Source organism: Manis javanica, chromosome 12, assembly GCF_040802235.1.
Source record: "Manis javanica isolate MJ-LG chromosome 12, MJ_LKY, whole genome shotgun sequence".
NCBI classification, from domain to species: Eukaryota; Metazoa; Chordata; class Mammalia; order Pholidota; family Manidae; genus Manis; species Manis javanica.
Genome location: NC_133167.1, coordinates 104,588,756 through 104,608,320, shown reverse-complemented (window position 1 = coordinate 104,608,320; position 19,565 = coordinate 104,588,756). Strand labels below are relative to the sequence as shown.

At 34.0% G+C, this 19,565-nt stretch overlaps 1 protein-coding gene across 1 annotated transcript in view; it reads left to right on the top strand.

Annotated features, from left to right (window-relative positions):
* The window catches only part of TENM3 (teneurin transmembrane protein 3), a 2,338,142-nt gene that overhangs the window by 23,866 nt on the left and 2,294,711 nt on the right, over nucleotides 1-19,565 (top strand). The window contains exon 3 of the mRNA XM_073219194.1: nucleotides 18,577-18,683. The gene's annotated coding sequence lies outside the window, so the exon portion shown is untranslated. The remainder of the gene's footprint in view (nucleotides 1-18,576; nucleotides 18,684-19,565) is intronic.

Sequence of the window (19,565 nt, the reverse complement as noted above, 5' to 3'; positions counted from 1 at the left end):
ATAGCTTGTTACTTACTGATTATAAATAAAAGGTTATTTTTCTCTTTATTGTAATGAAATGCACATTCTTAACATGCAATACTAACTACTTATGAATAAATTTAGTTACTAAAAAGGTAGAATAAACACAGCTCTGTTACCTTTTATGGACTTTGAATATTTTGAGTATTTTAATCATTGGAACCACCCCTAAAGTTACAGGGCAGATGTACTGGTTGTGCCGAGGAGATGATGGCTCTTCTGCATTAGAAGTCCTCTGACATCTAAGACCATAGAGAAGAAAGACAAGGGTTCACTTTGTTTAACAGACTGGTTCTATTGTTTTCAAATGCACTGATTTTAAAATGCAGTACTACGTTACTAATTACGTAATAATAACAAGCAAGCTGAGTAATTCACTAAGGCTGGCAGGTCCGTTGAGGTAAACACCAGCACACACAGAGCCGCTGTAGTTTTCAAAGGTGTTAATGAATGACAGACTGTTGCTATCTGTGTGACTTTGAAGAATAGTAGACTCAGACAATTCAAGGCAAGCATTAATTATTCTGGCAATAGAACAAAAGTTAATATTAGGTTTTGGGTCATAATTCTTGCACTTAACCTCTAAATGTCTTTTCAAGCTAAGAATATATAAACAATGTTCCACTCTTAAGTATAAGCCTTAAAATTGGAGAATTAGGTAAATTATTGTAACATTAATATTACATGTAAAAGGATAGGTAAAGTAAAATAAACATACTTAAAACATTTATTGAGGACGATGAAATAAGCATATATAAAACATTAATGATAATTATTCTTAGAAAAATTGGCCCTGAAATATCGCTAACCTCACTAAACAATATTAGAAACAATTTATAATTTTCCTGTTATTGTTTAAATTGTCCAAAATTTATTTTGGGTAATGTACTTATTCACAATGTAATAAGATAATTGCTTATATATAGTCATTATAATTTATGTAGAGGGTAGGTCAATGTAAAAGGATTTTTTAAATTATAACTTGGATTTTTGATCATAACAATGTGTTTACAACATTTGTATACAGACAATACTCTTCAAAATGATACAAATGGAAGAAGATCAAACTAAAAATCAGTACTTCATACGTAACTCTTAATTTCCTTTGAAAGCAGTTTTATCTTAGTTCAGTCTTATTACACTTTGATCAGAATGCACGTTCAAATCCATCTTGAATTTTAACTTGTACTTAAATCTGTCCTGCAAGAGACCTTTATTTTTCTTTCTTTTTTTCTCTCTTCTTTTTTTTTATAGACTACATTTTAATTAAAGAAGAAGCTGCTGATGAGAACACACCTACTACTTTTGAAAGATAATTCCTTGACATATTAGAAAATACCACACTATCATGTGAAACTCACACCTTATTTTATCATCTTTTTCAATACCTTGTGAGCTTGCTCATACTGACCATGTCCCAATTTTCTTTATAAAACGGAGAGAAAGATAATACTGATATATTTGAATGAAATAAGATAATTCATAAATTGAAGTGAACTGTGAATGTTCTGTGAAAAATCATTTCAAGAAATCATGAAATAAATTAATATCATGAATAACTCACCATTGATTCCAAAAATATACTCCATGTAGACTTTACAAGTGAGTTCTCTTATTCTACATAAATGTTAAGACCTTTATTTTGTTAAAGGTCTTAATTACATTTCAGTCTTACAAATGCTATTACCAGAACATGTCTTGTGGAAAATCATTTCAACCATTTTTTCTTCTTCTTATTTCCCTGTTTTATTGGCCTATAATGGACAACCAGCATAAATGTAAGTTTAAGGTATATAGCTTAATGATTTGATTTATGTAAATTATGAAATAATAACCACAATAAGTTTAGTTAACATTCATCATCTCATATAGATACAAATAAAAAGAAAAAGAAAAACGTTTTTTTTTTTTTTACTTGTGATGAGAACTCTTAAAAGTTACACTTTTAATGACTCCCAAGTTTTCCATACCGCAGTGTTAACTGTAATCAACTTGCCGTACACTACATGTCTAGTTTTCATCCATCTTATAAATACAGGTTTGTACTTTTGACCACTTTCATCCAATTCCCTCATCCTCTCACACCCCACCTCTGGTAACCACAAATCTCATCTCTCTCTCCCTCTTTGGGATATCATAGAACATTTATCTTTCTCTCTCCGACTTATTTCACTTAACATAACGCCTCCAGGGTCCATCCACATCGTTGCAAAGGCAGGGATCCTTCTTCTTTATGCCTGAATAGGATTGCCTGTATCTACTTCTTTGTTCATCCATTGACAGGCACTTGGATTGCTTCCATGACTTGCTATTGTGAATGATGCTGCAGTGAGCACAGGAGTGCAGGTGCCTCTCCAAGATCCTTACTTCATTTCCTTTGGCTGTATACCCAGAAGGGGGTTGCTGGATCATATGATGATTGTATTTTTAATTTCTGAGGAACCTTCATACTGTTTTGCCTAGTGGCTGCATCAGTTTACATTCTTAACAGCAATGGGTAAGGGTTCCCTTTTCCCACATCCTCGTCAACACTTACCTCTTGTCTTTTTGATGACGGCTATCTTAGCAGGTATGAAGTGATATCTCATCGGTTTTAGTTTGCATTTCCTTGATGATCAGGAATGTTGAGCAATTCATATACTGGTTGGCCATTGTATGTCCTCTTTGGAAAAAAAATGTCTAGTTTGGGCCTTTTCCCATTTTTTTAAATCAGGTCATTTGTTTTCTTGCTGTTGAGTTATTTGAGGTACTTATGTATTCTGGGGATCAGCTCTGTATCAGATGTCTGGTTTGCAAACATTATCTCCCATTCCATATGCTGTCTGTACATAGATTCTTGAAAAGAAATTGCAGAAGCCATCAGTGCCTCCTCTTGTAAGACATGCAGAAATGAAAGGCACTCATGGAAACTGTCTCTCTAACTTTAGTGCACACATTGTAACATCAGAGTATTCAAAAGACAACCCTAAAACAAAATAAATGATATAAGCCTACTCTAACTGCAGACCATGTTCCCCTATAATCTCTGAACCACAAAATTTGAGGACCATTGACAATCTGGACCCTGAAGATAAATGTCCTCTGCTCTTCATCTGTCCTTTGTTACAGTGGGAATAATAGAGAAGGGGAAAGTCTCTGAGGGCTAACAGAGGGCAGCTGGCCACTAACAGCTAGGCTGAGCTTTCATCCTGAATGGCAATAATTTCCAGAGAGCATTAACAATAATCAGACAGGGTCACTCGTTGACCGTGTGAAAACGACAGGGAAACAATATTGCTCAGTAACTGTGTCTGGACAGAGTCCCTGTACAATCACATTAATAACCTACTGTTTCCTTCTTCCGGCTCACAAGAGTTAATGCTATATTAACAATGATTAAATTAAGTTAAAACTGTTTTATTGACAATAACACCTAGCCAAGTGATATTCTTCTAGTCTCTTAAAATATATCAAGACAACCAATCACTGAATTGTCCTAGTCAGACAATATCTAGCCCTTTTTCTTAGACCTCCTCCGAGTATTTTAAGAAAAGCCCAAATCAGATAATAAACAGCTCCCAGTTCTCTGTTGCTGAGCTAGCCCATCATGTCCCTACTGTGGTCTCCTTTCGATTTAATGAGTCTAACTTTGTTTGCATTTATGTGCATTCTTAGTTTGTCTAGTGGGCTCCCAAATGCCAGCACCATCAACCACCTTATAGCCACTAAACTGGGTTAAATTTACTTTTTATAATTTTGCATTTTTACCATTTTAAATATATTAAGAAATATATAATAATGTTGTACACTCCATCTAGGTTCCCCCTTTACCCACACTTTAGAATGGTAAGGTATTTATGCACCTTTCTCCACTTTGCTTTTTTCTTTTACTTAAATTCTGGTTGTCATTCCCCAGGTATTTTGCATTACAGTTTAGAACTTCATAGTTCTCTACTTTGCTCAGTATAGTGCACCATAGTTTATTTAACCAGTCCCCTAATGATGAGCAAAGGTTTTTTGGTTTTTCTTGTTTGTTTTCTATGCTTGGTTGTTAAAATTAGTGACAAAAGTCTGTGCTTCTCTCTTTATGCTGCTTTAGGTTAACCTTCAAAATGGAATCATAGGAGTAGAATTAATGAATAAACAAGTAAATATCTATGTCATTTTGTTGGAAATTTCCAAATTTCCTTCCATAAAAGTTGTAATATTTTAATAGAGATTTTACTCTTTTACATAGGAGTTACATCATTTCACCCATTAATCCAGCAAAAAAGTACCTGGTGCTTATGCTCCCACCAGTAGAGCATGATGTTAAACCTGTGGACTGATGACAATAAAATAGGTTAAAATTGGCACTTAATGGGGTTTAATTCACCTTTCTTTTGTTATGAATGTGGCTGATATTTTATAGCTATAAGTTCCATTTTCTTTTTCCATCAAGGGTCTGGTTATATTCATTCCTTATTTTCTATTAGATTTTGTCCCTTTCCTCTGTATTTTGAGACTATCTTTATATTCAGGTGATTAACCCTTTTTTTCCCTGTGCTATAAGTTACTTATGCTAATAATATGACATATCCTTCTCTTAGAAAATTTTATTTTGCTGTACTCATAGCACACTTACCTGAACCCCTCCCCCATGATAACCACTGATCCCTTCTCAGTGTATATAAATCTACTGCTGTTTTGTTTATTCTATTTTGCTTTGTATTTATATTCCACAAATAAGTGAAATCATATGGTATTTGTCTTTCTGCACCTGGCTTATTTCACTGAGCATAATACCCTCTAGATCCATCCATGTTGTCGCAAATAGAAGGATTTTTCTCTCTCTCTCTTTTTTTTTCTTGAAGGTGCTTTTATATTCTAAACAGTGGGTAAAGGATCACTGTGCAGTGGGAATGGGAAGGGAGAGCCCTCTGAAGCCTCATGTATGTCCCAGAGCAAATCAACTTCAGAAAACAGAAAGTAAAATAAATCACCAGATGACACATCCTTCCCTCTGCAGACTGTTAATCTGGCTGGTCAGCTGGTGAGAGGTGAGTCTTGGGAAGGACCTGCAGGCTCTCTGCCCCAGGGCGTGAGGGGGTGATGGGGCTGAGAGGACAGAGGGGCAGGGCCGCCTACTGGCAGGGCCTCTCTGATAGCCACATGCCCTTGCTAGCTGTCCACTCAGATTACTGCCAGGTTTCTTGGGATCAGTCACTTAGGAGTGCCAGCAGTCATAATTTCCAGCTTATTCATGGTAACTTTTCAAGGGCAAAGTAAGTGAAGGAGGTTGTATCATGAATGTGCTGAAAGAAAACACATTTCAACCCAGACTATTGTAGTGAGTGAAATCATTTTTCAAGAAAAAGAACAGAACCAGCACAGAACAAATACAGAATAAAGACATTATCCGAAAAATACAAACAGAAGTTTTCCACCTTCCAATAGCCAATAAAAATTAAAAGGGACAGTACTTATAAGATAGGGTGAAATGGACTGAGAAGGAATAACGAAGCTGAAAATTAAACAGACTTAAAAAACAGAAAGCACAAACAAGAAACTAGAAACACATCAAAGTGCTAAATTCGAGAGACATATATAAAAGCTAGCATCAAAACTTTTAATTAAATTCTAAATATTACAGTAGGTACTTATTAAATTAATGTGGATATGTAATTATTAGCATGAAACAAAATAGAAATTAAAGCAAAAGTATTGTATGGATCACTACCATAAGATAAAAAATTCAAAAAAGCCAGGAAGATACGTGAATTTAAAGTTACTGTTATATAAAAAGTGATCCTATAACAAACACATATCTAGAGAAATCAGATTCATTTGAAATACAAAACACTCATCTAGTTCATGAATGAAAATAATATAATGCAAGTTAAGAGAGAGTAAAACAATAAGGTCAACATGTGCTTCCCAATCCAAACTTATAGAGGCCTTACCAAAATATCAGATCTTTTTTTAAAAGGACAATACTTAGTGATAGTAAGAATGTAACACAACTTAACAACACATGTACTGAAAGAAGCCAGATGCAAAGGAACATACTTATTCATGGAATTAAGCTCCCACATAAATAGTGGTGTCCTTCCTGCAGACAGTGTGGCTTTAATGGCGAGGGAGCAGAGGAGCCTGCTGGGCACTGGAGGCGTGTTACATGATTATCTGTGTAATGGTTCCATGATAGTACATTTCTAAATGTTCATCAAGCTATGCACCCTAACATCATACTTTATAAAATGATGCCACAATGAAAAAATTAAATGAAAAATTTTAAATGGATCAGTATGGTAGGCTTAAACAAAATTTATGAGTAAAATCTAAAACAGAGCCCAGGGAAAATTCAAGAAACTTACAGAAGAAAATAAGAGAAATTCACTATAAGTTATTTAAATATACTGTTTTACCAAGAAGGTAGAAAACAGATGAGGGAAAAACTAAAGAAATTAAGAGAAAGAATATAATAGTGGTGAATTAAACAGTGAAAACAGAATGGAAATTCAGGTTTCTTTTTGCAAAGACTAAGAAAATACTGAAAAACCCTTCTAATATTAATAAAGGAAAGAGTAAAGAAGGTAAAAGAAATGTATCTGAAATAATATATGAGGATTTACTATTGATTTTAAAATTATGCATATCTTAAAAAGACTATTTGGTGAAAAGAAATTGAAAAGCTAAAATGGGGAAGAAATGGTATAACTCACCCAACCTGATCCAAATGAAAGAGAAAAGCAGAGTACTTCTATAATTATTAAGGCAATTGAACTTCTAATCAAAATCTTTTCACAAAGAAAAAAATAGACCAAACCAATTTTAAGGACAAGTTTTACTACTCATTCAAATAAAAGATGATTCTGATTTTATTTAATCTATTCCCCAGATTAGAGAAGGCATATCCTGCAACCAATGTTATGAGCTTAGTAGCCTTAATACTCAACCAGATAAGAATATTATAACTCAGAAAAATTATAGGCCAATCTCATACATGGATATAGAGGCAAAAATACTGAAGTATTTCTGAATGAACACAGACACATGTAAAACAGATTTTAACCTGATAATTTTAGAGTCATAGCAAGAGTGCAAGCTCGTTTTAAAAATTTCAAAGTAAAACAGTGTAAGTAGGCAGATTTAAAAATTAAGAATTAAAATATAATTATCATAAGACTCCAAAAAAGGTAATGAAGTCTAATATACAATCTTGATAAAATCTCCCAGCAAGCAAGGAATAAAAGTTACTTATTTACGAAGTAAAGTCTGTATCACAAAATTTACTACAGTCATTATACTTAGTAGTTAAATTTTACTGCATTTCTTGAAGATTAGGATTGAGATACAGATGTAAACTATTTACACTTCTATTTATCTTTTTTTCAGATGATCCTAAGTGGTTTATTTTAAAGACTTAAAGGTTGATACAAAATTGTAATTACTTGCAAATGGTATTCTTGTGTATATAGCACATGTGAAGAAATGTGCAGATAATTTATTTGCGTTAATGAGAGAGTTTAGTATGGTTGATTACCAAAAAATCAATACATGTTTAAAATAATTTCCTTATTTTCTAGCATTTCCAAAGCATATTTCCATATCTTGTCAACATCAATATTTTTTACAGCATAAATAAAAATATTAAGTATTCAGGAGTAAATTTAGTATATGATGTAAGAGGCCTTTAGGAACAAAATTATAAAACTTTATTGAACAATATGGAAGAGATATACCATTAACTATCATAAAGACAGCAGTTTTTCTCAACTGAATCAAAAGATAAATTGAATAACTGTAATGTAGTGTACTTATACAACAGAATAGCATATGGCAATAAAAGTGAAAGAGCTATAGATGCTGCATGAAAAATGTCAAACAGCAAAAATACACTTTTGAATAATAAAAGCAAAACATATTTTTGTAAAGTGAAAAAAATGCAAAACTTAAAAAATAAATATAATACTTATAAGTATAGACTTATATTAGTTAATTTTTTTATCTGCCCTCAATACTTGAAACCCAAAATTTCAAAATTCATTTCTTTCTCATGTAACAGTCTGAAGCATGTGACCCTTTTGGATGGGTGGCTTTTCTTTACTTGGTCACTCTTTACATTGTGTGACTCCATCATCCTTTACTGCTATATATATATATATACATATATACATATATATATGTATTTTTCATCCATCTGGTTGTTGGGGAAAGAGCATGGAAAGACACACTCATATCTTAGCAGCTGTGGTCCAGAAATGACACATATCACTTCCAATCCTGTTCTGAACAAGAACTTGTCAAATTGCCCCACCTACAGATATAAGAGCTAAGAGTCCTTGAGCAGGAGGCTGTTGCCTTGGGATAAACTAAACAAAGGAACATACATTTCTTGTGTAATTAAGCAACTTTGTTGTAAGAATCAGATGAAAGAAAGTAAAACATAGGAATTAAGAGTATAAATGTAACCTTAGTTATCTTGATACAAGGCCAGGAATGCAATCATAGTGGGTACAGTGGGCTTTTCAAAGGTCAGATAATAAGATGCATTGTATGTTTAGGATTAGTACATAAATTCCCATATTACTAATGAAAGTGTGCATACTTTCTACAAACATTGTGTATAACTGTACATGTGCATGTATACATATACATGTGAACAACAAAAGGTGAAAGATTGGGTAGAAGCAAATACAATCATTATTACAATAAGTAGCATTTATTAAGTACTTACTATAGACAGAGTTGTTTGAAGTACTTTGTTAGCTTTATTGATCATCATAAAAAATCTATAATACTAGCACTATGATTCTCACTTTATTAAAGGTATAGTGATTCAGAAAAAGAGTAACTTTCCAATCAGACAGCTTGAGTAAGCCAAGAATTGAAATGGTAGTAAGGGGCAAAGAGATATACCATTAACCATCAGAAAGATGACAGTTTTTCTAAAAGTGCTTTAATGAGCAGACAGCCCTTATCCAGACCACATACTGTTCCCACCTGGGCTCTGAATCTCACCTATGAATGGCCCTTCACTCTTCACGTCTCTGGAACTTACCTGATATCCTCTGCTCTGTATGAATTACAAGGTTTTACTCATCACTTCACTATATCATATTGAATCCCTTACCTTGAACACAAATTTTTTATTGTGAACCTCTTTCTCCTGTGCTCTACAAAATAGAAATAACCCTCATTTACAAATTAGTAATAGACACTGAGATTATTTAATTGGCATTCAAAGGATCACAAAAACCATTATATTCTGTAGCCTGGAAAGAAATACAAGTCAGATTTCTGGTTGGTTCAGTAGTTGTATCTGGATAATGTTGGTCATTCAAACAATATACCCATGGAAGACGTCGCTGAGGTTCGCTATCACCTGCACGAGATACAGGCTGGGGATCTGTCCAGACTCATTCCTCTGTACCACCCTTAAGAGGTTTTACTGGGTAACCCCAAAACAGAAGCTGTAATCTTTCTGAAACTCAAGTATGGCTATGTCATTACTGGTGACAATTAAAATAATGTTACTTAGCTCTTGAAAAGCCGGTATCAGTCGCAGTGGCTTTGTCTTTTTAGCCAACAAACTAGAATCCATAAACTCAGTGAGGACAAGCCTGGAAACCCTCCGCCGCTTTCCTGAAACAATGGAAATTTAATTATTTTTGCTGATGGTAACTTTTGATTGTCTCCTTTGTTTACCACTTTGTTTCTGTTTTCCTTCAAGCCACAGTATCAAGACTCAAAGATAACTGTTTGTTAACTATATTTGTATAAGAACTTCCAAACTCTTTTTGTGTTTAACTAGAATAACATTGCTGAGTAAAAAGCCATTTATAAAACAAATTATTCAGAAGTCTTCCACAAAATACTGAGTTTCTTAGTGTGCTAAAACTGTTTTAACCATTGTAATCTATATACTCTCTGATATTGTTCTTAACTTCTCTTTAATATTTGAAAAAATCCCAAAGCTATGTTCATAATTATGAATTGAAACAGAGGGATATCATAAGCCCAGAGTGAATAGTCTGATTGCTGATAAGTTTTCATGATTAAAGCAGTCTGGCGTCACTAAGCTTATATTATCAACACAAAAAGCTAATTTTCAAATATAGAAGATACCACTTCAAATATTTCCAGTCATTCATGAATGTCGCTCTGATTACTTAACAAAAGAAAGTTAGAGTTTAGAATTTTACCAATGAATAATTTGTGAAAGATATTTCACCATTGATGCTGACAGCTATTAACATTTCCATGAGACAGCAGCTCTTTGTGTAACCGTGAGCATGGAGGCTTTTGAGAAAAAATACATATATTGCCGAAATGAGAAGCATTTTTACCAAAAAATTTTGAAAGCTCTTTTGAATCTCTAAAACATTAACCAAGAGTAAAAATAATCTCAAGAAGCAAAACTGTAGGAAAAATAATAAGGATATTTTAGTCTGTTAAAAACTTTTGTTTTTCCTATGATTGTCCTTTAAATACTAAAATTTTATCAGCTCTTTGATATGTATCAGATTTCATGAGACAAGGTAGATAACGTCTTCCCTTCATTTATGAAATGGTTTTATAAGTCAGTTGTAAATAGTTTATTACAACTGTAACATGGGCAGAATCTCATGTTACATGAGATCACTTACTCTTTAAAGATCTACTTATCTTTCAATAGCCCCATTGTATATTTCATAAGTCCAAACTTTAAGATAAATGCACGTTTTGAATTTGAAAAATATCAAAGAGGGATACTTTGGTTATATGAATAAAGTCCAAGAAGTAGTTATAGGAACATTTGCTATTAAACATCAGTTCCACTTTCTTATATGAATTGTTATATTCATGACATTTCAGAATAGTGTTTTATAATTATTGAGGATAAATAGTCTTATTTATAATTGAATTTCAATAAATATTATAGAGAACAGAAAACTGTGACTAGGTAAAGTATTGTGTTATGCTTATACCCACTGAAAAGTCAAATTTCACATTATATTTATGAGAGTACAATCTCCAGCCAATGTAAGTATTTCCTAAAGGAGTTAATAATATAGATGTCATTAGGTAAAAATGGCTCATCTAGATGACACCGTGCTCCTTAAATATTACCTATTCTCTATTTACATTCAGATGATATGATATACCAGTATTTCATATATTCTGTCTTTTCATGATGATACAGTTTAAAAAACTAAATGGCGATATGGGATAACCCCTCTCTATAACCATTCACCAGGTATAATAAATCCGATCATATTCAATATTTCTTTAAAACTTTTTCAAAATAAACAGTACAGATAAAATCAATCCTTTCTTTGGGAGTTACTAATGTTGGCATTTATAGGTTTAGTTCAATGGCAATGCTTTATTTTAGCCTATCCCATCCATGATATAACAGTGCCTCCACTTATTTAATTTTTCTTCATCTGTGGGTATTATGGTCTCTACAATATTGTCACTAACATTACAATGAACATTATTGTACATTTCTCCTCATGTGCACATCTGAGTGTCGAACCCAAATTGGAATTGCTGCAATGTAACGTGAATTTGCAGCTTTTCTAGATATTGCCGAATTGCTCCCAAAGTGATTGATGGGCTAGTTTATATTCCAACCAGTGTGAGAATTCTCACCTCCACATATTGGAATGAATCACCTTTTAAAATAATTGCAAACTCAGTGGCTTTCATTTTTTTAAATGTGTGTTGTTCTGATCTTTAATGATGTTAAGCATCATTTATGTGCTATGACCATTCAGATTTATTGCTTTGAGTGACTTCTTCATATTATTTGCTCACATTTCTATGGTTATGTTTGCTTTACTTATATCCTTTTTAAAATTCTTCTATACTGGTTTATGTTTCTTTATCAGTTACATGTATTGCAGACGTGTTCTTCCAAACTGTATTGTTTTCCACATTTTTATGGTGTCTGAATTTTAAATATTATTCTCTAGATTTCCATCTTTCCTCCTTCTAAATAATTTTTATTAATCTGAAAGTTTTTTAGTTTGAACAGTTGACAGTAGCAATAACTGCAAATACCCCATAATATAAATGTCAAGCATCACACCGGACCATGTCTTTCTCTTTCTATCTTCCCATTCCCAACCCTTACAGCAGGGACTCATTTTCCTCACTGAAGAGCCCTTTACCTCTTTTCCTTTATGTCCTGTCTTTCCTTTTTCACATTCTTAATTCCAAAGTTCACCTTCCCTCAACAATCTTCTCCCTTCCTGTGAGTTGCCTGGGTAAAATACCACCACAGTTAAAATCCAGTTCTCTGGCTCAGTGTGGTTAGAGAAAAATGAAAAAATCATGCTAAAAAGCCTCTCTTTGAATTTATAATGAATAACCTCAAGTTCACTCAATCTCAATTTAAGTGTTACAAGTTTCCAAATATTTGCTGATTATCCAAGTATCTATATGTTATTGATTTGTAATTTTAATCAATGATACCCAGATAACCTATTTTGTAAGAATTATGTCCTTTTAAAAATATTGATATTTATGGCACAGAATACACTTTGTCTTCGCAATTGCTCTTTATGTGCTTGAGAATGTGCATCCAGTTTGTTAAGCGACATGTTCTGTAAAATGTTAATTAGGAAGTATTGATAGTATTTTTCATGTATTTTATATCCATATTGATTTCTGTTTACATGTTCTATCACTTATTTTGAGAGGGGTATTTCTCTTTTCAGTTTTATCAGGGTTTACTTCATGTATTTTAAATTTCTGTTACTTAGTATCTGAGTGGTTGGTGTTTATGTTCTCTTGATGAATTAAGTATATTTTCATTATCCTCTTTTTCTTTATTGTCATTGTTCTGAAATCTACTTGATTATTAATAGAACCAACCTAAATTTTATTTTCATTAGTGTTAGCGTGATATACCTGTTTACATATTCATACTTTAATGTATTTGTGTCTTAATAATTAGAGTAGATTCCTTGTAGGTGGCATATAATTAGTGCTTACTTTTAATTTCAATATGACAGTGTCTGCATTTTAATTGAGATGGTTAGACCATTTATAGGTAGTGTTATTATTGATATGTTTGTGTTTAAATCTACTGTATTTGTCATTTGTTTTCTCTCTGTCCTATCCTTGATTCTATTATCTATTTTTCTTCTTCCATTTGAATTAATTTGTAATTTTTTATGATTCTGTTTTATTTCCTGTGTTTATTTATTAACCATCACTGTCTTTTTTGGTGCTATTTTTGTGTATGTATACTGTTTATAGTGTACATCTGAACTCCTCACAGTATAGTTACAAATGATAGTATACCACTTAACATATAGTATAATATGCTCCCAAGAATACACTTCTGTTTATCCTTTCCCAGCCTTTATATTATAGCAGTCACACATTTTACTTCAACAGATATTATGAACTCTACAATACGTTGCCTTTCTTTTTCCTGTGTGGAAACAGTGAATTAAAATCCAATTATTTAAATAATAATAAAAACTCTTTATATTTACTCATGAACCTGCTAGTGTTGGTGCTCTTTGTTTCTGTGTCTTGATCCAGGTCTCCATACAGTATGATTTTCCTTCTGCTCGAAGGACTTCCTTTAATATTTTTTTTCAAATAAGGTCAGTTTGCAATGAATTCTCTTAGCTCCTGTATGTCTGAATAATGTCTTGATTTCACTGTCCTTTTCTAGAAGATTTTCTTTTTCAGTAAAAGATTATGAGGTACTAGTACTTTCGAGTTATTATACTACTGTCTTACATGCATTGGAAGGTTCTGGCCATCATGTCTGTGAATGTTTTTGCTGCGCTCCTCCCTGTGGAACTCCAGTTACCCCCCTTGGCCCCTTGAAGTTGCCCGACACTTCACTGATGCTTTGCTCATTTTTCTCTCATTCACTGTTTTTTCTCTCTGATTCACTTTTGGTTAGCTTCCTTTGTAATGCCTTCAAGTTTACTAATCTTTGTTTCTGAACCTTTCATCTAAAATGCATCATTTTTAGGGTATTTTTCATCTCAGACATTGTATTGTTTATGGGTAAAAGTTCAATTTGGGTACTTTCTTACTCCTTTTGTATCTCTAGGTAGTATTTTCAAACTTTCATATAGCATCTTGATGGACTATGTGATAGAGTTTTAATCTAGCTTAAAAGTCCTTCTCTAGTAATTCAATCATTTGGGCCATTTCTGAGTCAATTTTGATTGATTTTTCTCCTGACCATGAGCTATAATTTCCTGCTTCTTTTTTCCTAATTCATCGTTCTTGGTTAGGTGCCAGATAGTGCAAATTTTACATTGTGTTTCCTGGATATTTTTATATTCTGATAAGGATTCTTGAGCTTTGTTAATTTACTTAGAAAAAATTTCATTTTTTCTGGTCTTTCCTGTAAGCATTCTTAGATAATATCAAAGCAGTATTTAGTGTATAGTGTTTTCCCCCCATGACTGAGGAAATATCTTCTTGGTACTCTATTTAGTGTCCCATTCATTTTGTGGGTTTGCATTGTGGCTGGTGGAAATAGGCAGTAGTCCAAGCCTTGCTTGAGTTTCAGACATGGTTGCCCCTAATCTTTTCAGATGGTTTATTTGCTAACCTCTGTTAGTTTCCTCACATACCTGTGCTGATCAATACATGATTGTGTACTTGAAGGACACCCTCCGCAGATTTCCAGGGTTCTTTGTGTGCCTTCCTTTCTCTAGTACTTGGACCTGCACTCTTTAGACACCTTGGCTCTCCTACATACTCAGTTCTGTGTCAGACAGCCTGGAAGTCTACCTCATGACCTCCAATGCCTATAAACAGCAAGCGAGAGAAGTTGTAGGACTCACCTGTTTATTTCCCTTGTCTGAGGGATCATTATGTTTTTGTCTGATGTTTAATTTCATGAGAGTCATTGGTTTTGTTAAGTAACAAAAATTCAACTGATTACATTTTTAAGATCTAACTGGCTTCATTGAACAGTCTGTGAATCAGGCTGCATCCCATCTAGCAATAGAAAGGAGCTCCAAAGGGCTACAGAAGAGGAAAGATTTTTAAAGGCAAAACAAGAATGTCAGAAACAAAAAAATGATCATTTTGAGTGAGGGCATGTTCCTTTGGGGGACAAAAGGATCTGTTGGGGGGATCGCCTCATCTTTCGTTGAGGGATGAAAGGACCTCTGTGGCAGATCATCTCTCTGGTGCTGACCAAAAAAATCCAAGACTGAACAGTTAAAGTTACACTCAGGGGAAGGTCAAAACTGTAGTTGAGTCAGGTGTTCAGTTTTGGCTTGGTAACCTGGGCTTAACTCAAGTAATTCCACTTTGGGCCTGTTAATTATTTTTAGTAGTTCATATAAATAATCTGGATTTTTAGTGGTTCAAAGTGAGGGGGTAAGATGTAAAATCTGCCCTAGTTACTTTGTTGTGGAAGCATGTAGAAGCTTGTATCTCCTCAATAACAGGTTAACAAGGTAACCATTTCCACACTAAAGTGGATTTTTCTCATTATTTCCATATATGTATCCATTTTTTTCCAGGATTAATTGCTGCTGCAGCAAAAACATTGTTGTAAGCCTAATTATCACTACACTAGTTGATAAATATTTTTTTTCTGATACGTGTTTAAAAATACTTATTTATTCCTGGTGTTCAGTTTCTTATATGTGACTTCCTCTGTGTAATTTTTCCCTATTGATTAATATACTGAGTGGTATTTCAGCATCATGCCTTTTTAAGAAACATGCCCATGTTGGAAATACTGTTTTAACTATGAATATCACTTCTTCTCTATTCCTACCATTTTGTCCTCAGACTTTTCAGAAGAATATCAGCTTCTGAATTTATCCTTCTTCCACTTACCTTTCAAACATTTTTAAATCTTGTTTTCTTATTTTTTGATGCTTAATTCTGTGTGATTTCTTTCAATATAATCTTATAATTTATCATTTTTTTAATACTGCCTGGAGTCTATTCCTTCTTTGCATTTTTCATATGGAAAAAATTTAATTGGTTCATGTTCACATTCTAATGTGCTTCATTTGATCATGCTCTTATTTCATCATTTCTTGTTTTTTAGGGATGTGATATTTTTCATTTATTTCTTTGAAGATAAATTAAAAATACTAGAATGTTCTTTACAATTCTGAGAGAACTCATGATAGTACTTCATTCTGATTTTATTGCTTGTTTAATACACTCAGTTTTCATCTTTTTTTTCTTTCTCTGTGTTTTTATGTACTTATTTTAAATAGGAGGTATTTACTTTTTTGGTTTCACTTTTGTTTTTCTCATTTTGTCTTGTGTTCACACCTTCTTGTATGGGAATTATGGGGGTGCCTTTCTCAAGGACAGTTACCTTGAGAATTTCTGTAACAGCTGATCATTATTGTTAATCTCTGTATTATCAGGTTAATTACCAAAAACTGGTACTTTCTGATGCAGACACATTCCAGCTTCACACTTGAGACTATCTCTTCTACACTTCTATTCCTCTTTTACCTTCTGGGGTCAAACCACTAAGATCCTTTTCTGCTTTATTGCACAGTAGACTTAATGCTCAGTCTCAATCACCATTTTATGTACTCCTTCTTTCTCTAACCTACAAAAATATCATTTCTGACTCTGATATATATATGTTTTTAATTATTTTGACTAAAATCAATGTGTTTGAAACAGAAGCTGTATCAAGGCTCACATTTATTATGCCATCATTTCTGTAAAATATTCAACCAGATTATTTGGCAGAATGATACCAATATACCAATTAATAATTGTATATACAGCACTTTTATTCATTCTACCATTTTTCTAAAAACAGCAGGAGAAAAGCCTGAGAGAAATTAACAACAAAGTTGACATTTTAGCCTCCTCTGCCATTAGAGAAGGAATTCATTTTGTAAATGGGGAGACAAATATTAACAATGTTCCTAATAAAAATGACTTGATTTCTAAAAATCATTTTTTTTTCAAAGAAAAAAAAGGTCAATGATTTACAATGTGAAACATAGGAATTAGTCTAAACTACCTTAGTTATATATAGATGTCTGCTTCCTTCCAAAGAATTAGTTATGAAAGTAAAAGCATGTATCCAATTAACCATTACCTCCAAGGTTTTTCTACTTGCACCTCTTGAGGTAGGGGTCAAACAGGAGAGTTAATTGGAAATTTCGAAGTGGAATTTTAGGACAAATTAAAGTATTGCTCTCACATATCTGATTTGTTATAGGTACCTTGTAATTTGCCTGAAGCCATATTCCACCAATGACTTCATGTGAAGCAGTTTTATATTGACTAACAACACATGGTACTAAAAGATGTATTAGTTTAATTACTTCATTGAATGTATGGTCTCAACTCGGTAGGCTGGTTTAATGATAGATAAAAAGTGAGAAATATATGGTGTTAAGAAAAGTGGCATAATTGTTATATGACTTTACCAGCAGGATAATCTCAACCCCAAGCATAAAGCTAACCATATTCTGATATTCATGGCAGCTCAGCCATGGGCCACTATTTTAAAAGATAATTTATGGATGCCTTAAGACTATTGTTACATTGAATAATTTATTACCATCAACTTCCTCTATCCCATCAAATTTTACTATAAAAATTGCTCTTTTCAAAGAAGGCAGTGACGCCACTTGCTTCCTGCCCATTTAGCCACTTGTAGATTCTCTGTGGAATCACACATGAGTAACAAAAAACAGGAATTCAATGTTAAGTGTGTACTTACAATTTGGAATAGGATGAAAACATATCCTGACTCTAATTAACTGTTCATTTGTTTTTGGTGTCCACCCTCCTTTTTATTGAAAGGAATGGAAAATAGTTCTTGGAGAAGAGTCTCTTCTTCATTCTACCTATTTCTTTTTATAATTATCTCTACAGAGTATAGCTGCCCGTATTTGTGGGGACTTATGCTCAGACAGTATTGCCTTCAAACAAAGAAAACCCCAAATACCAAATTACCACACACATACACACACATATTTTAAAAGTCACATGGATAACTCGGTAACTGGGGATACTGTATGCAGTGATGGTTCAGTGTAACTTGTGGACCTTCAAGCCCATGAGAATGCTTCAAAATAGCTCTGTGCCCTTAAAACAATAAGTTTACTGTGTCCAGATGCCATAACAGCTTGTGGCTTGTGTCACTACCCTTGTTAAAGACAGACTTTGATTTGAAGTTCAGAGAGGAATTGAGCAGCTAGAGCTTATGTAAGATAACCTATTTCTCTGAATGAATTAAATAGCCCTCTCTTAACAAAGTATATTTGTCTTAGAATTGTTGAAAGTCCTTTATTTTTTACCCATATTTGTGTGCCAGTTTGTAAGCCTAAGGGTATTCACATATATTTTAAGTATTTTTTCTAAGTGAAAATGGCAGTTCAGGAAAATTTTGTAAACTGATCAACCAAATTTCTCTTATTTTTTTAGGCGGATAGATGTTATATTATTGAGAACTATCCTGTTTTGCATGCCATGTTATTTCATTCACTTTGCCACATAACCTTGTTATTTTATGTCACACTTCATTCACACACCCACTTGTTTTAGGTTTTTTAGTGTTTTGTGAAGGGTGCGACTGCATTCATCCACATCCATGTCTCCTTTTCCCATGGGCAGGATTTCTTCTGGGTGTCTACATGCGGTGCGACTGCAGAAGTGACACACATGAAATATGAGGCCAGTTCTTGATCTTGGTGTCCGGATGAACACTGAATACTAGAACTGTGAGTAGCTTTATTTTTAAGACAAACTTACTAAACTGAATTAAATTTCAATTCATTTAATTACAATGTGTAGTATGTTAAAAGACAGTAAAATTCAGTGGACAGTAACTGCTGACAGCAAGGAGACTGTGGCATCCTGGGGGTGGGGGAGAGGCTGCACTTGCAGAGACGTGGTCAGGGGCAGGCGCCGGTGAGATGCTGCTTGATCCGTACTTGCGGACGGTGAGGGCGTGGCCGTGGGGCATCTGGAGCCACAGGCAGCCAGATCCACAGCCAGAGTTTTGTCCGGATGTTCGAGGAGGGCAAAAATGTTCATATGGCTGCAGTGAAGTGGCTGGGGGAAGGGGCAGAAATAGCAGTGGTGAGGTCTCAGAGGTACCAGGAGAGCCATGCGGGCAGCTCACGTGGGCGGTCGACACCATTGTGAGCACGTTGGCCTTTATTCTGTGAGAAAGGAGGTTCTAGCTGCTGATGTCCATCAGAGGAATGAGATGATTGGACAGGTTTTAAAGGACCACTCTGGCCTCACACTTGAGGAGTAAGCGTCACGTGTGTGAATACATGTTAGAAGTGAGTCCAAAAATGCTTCGCGCCCCAGTATCTGTGTGGTGGGTGTCCTTGGGTGGGGGAGTGTGGTGGCGCCACCCCAGCCTGCGCGCAGAGGAGGCGCTGGGCTCTCAAGCCTCTCCCTTTGGAGCGAAGCATAGAAATCAACGTTTGTAAAATCAATGAAGATCTTCTCACGCTCAAAACAGCATTTCACGGATGAAATTATTTCACTGGAAGTTCAGGTTAGTGTTGAAATAATTTCCCATTCCTAACAGAAGGCTGCTGGGTATTGAAGGGTTCAAGACATTTTGCTATTCCTCCATTGACTGAAGT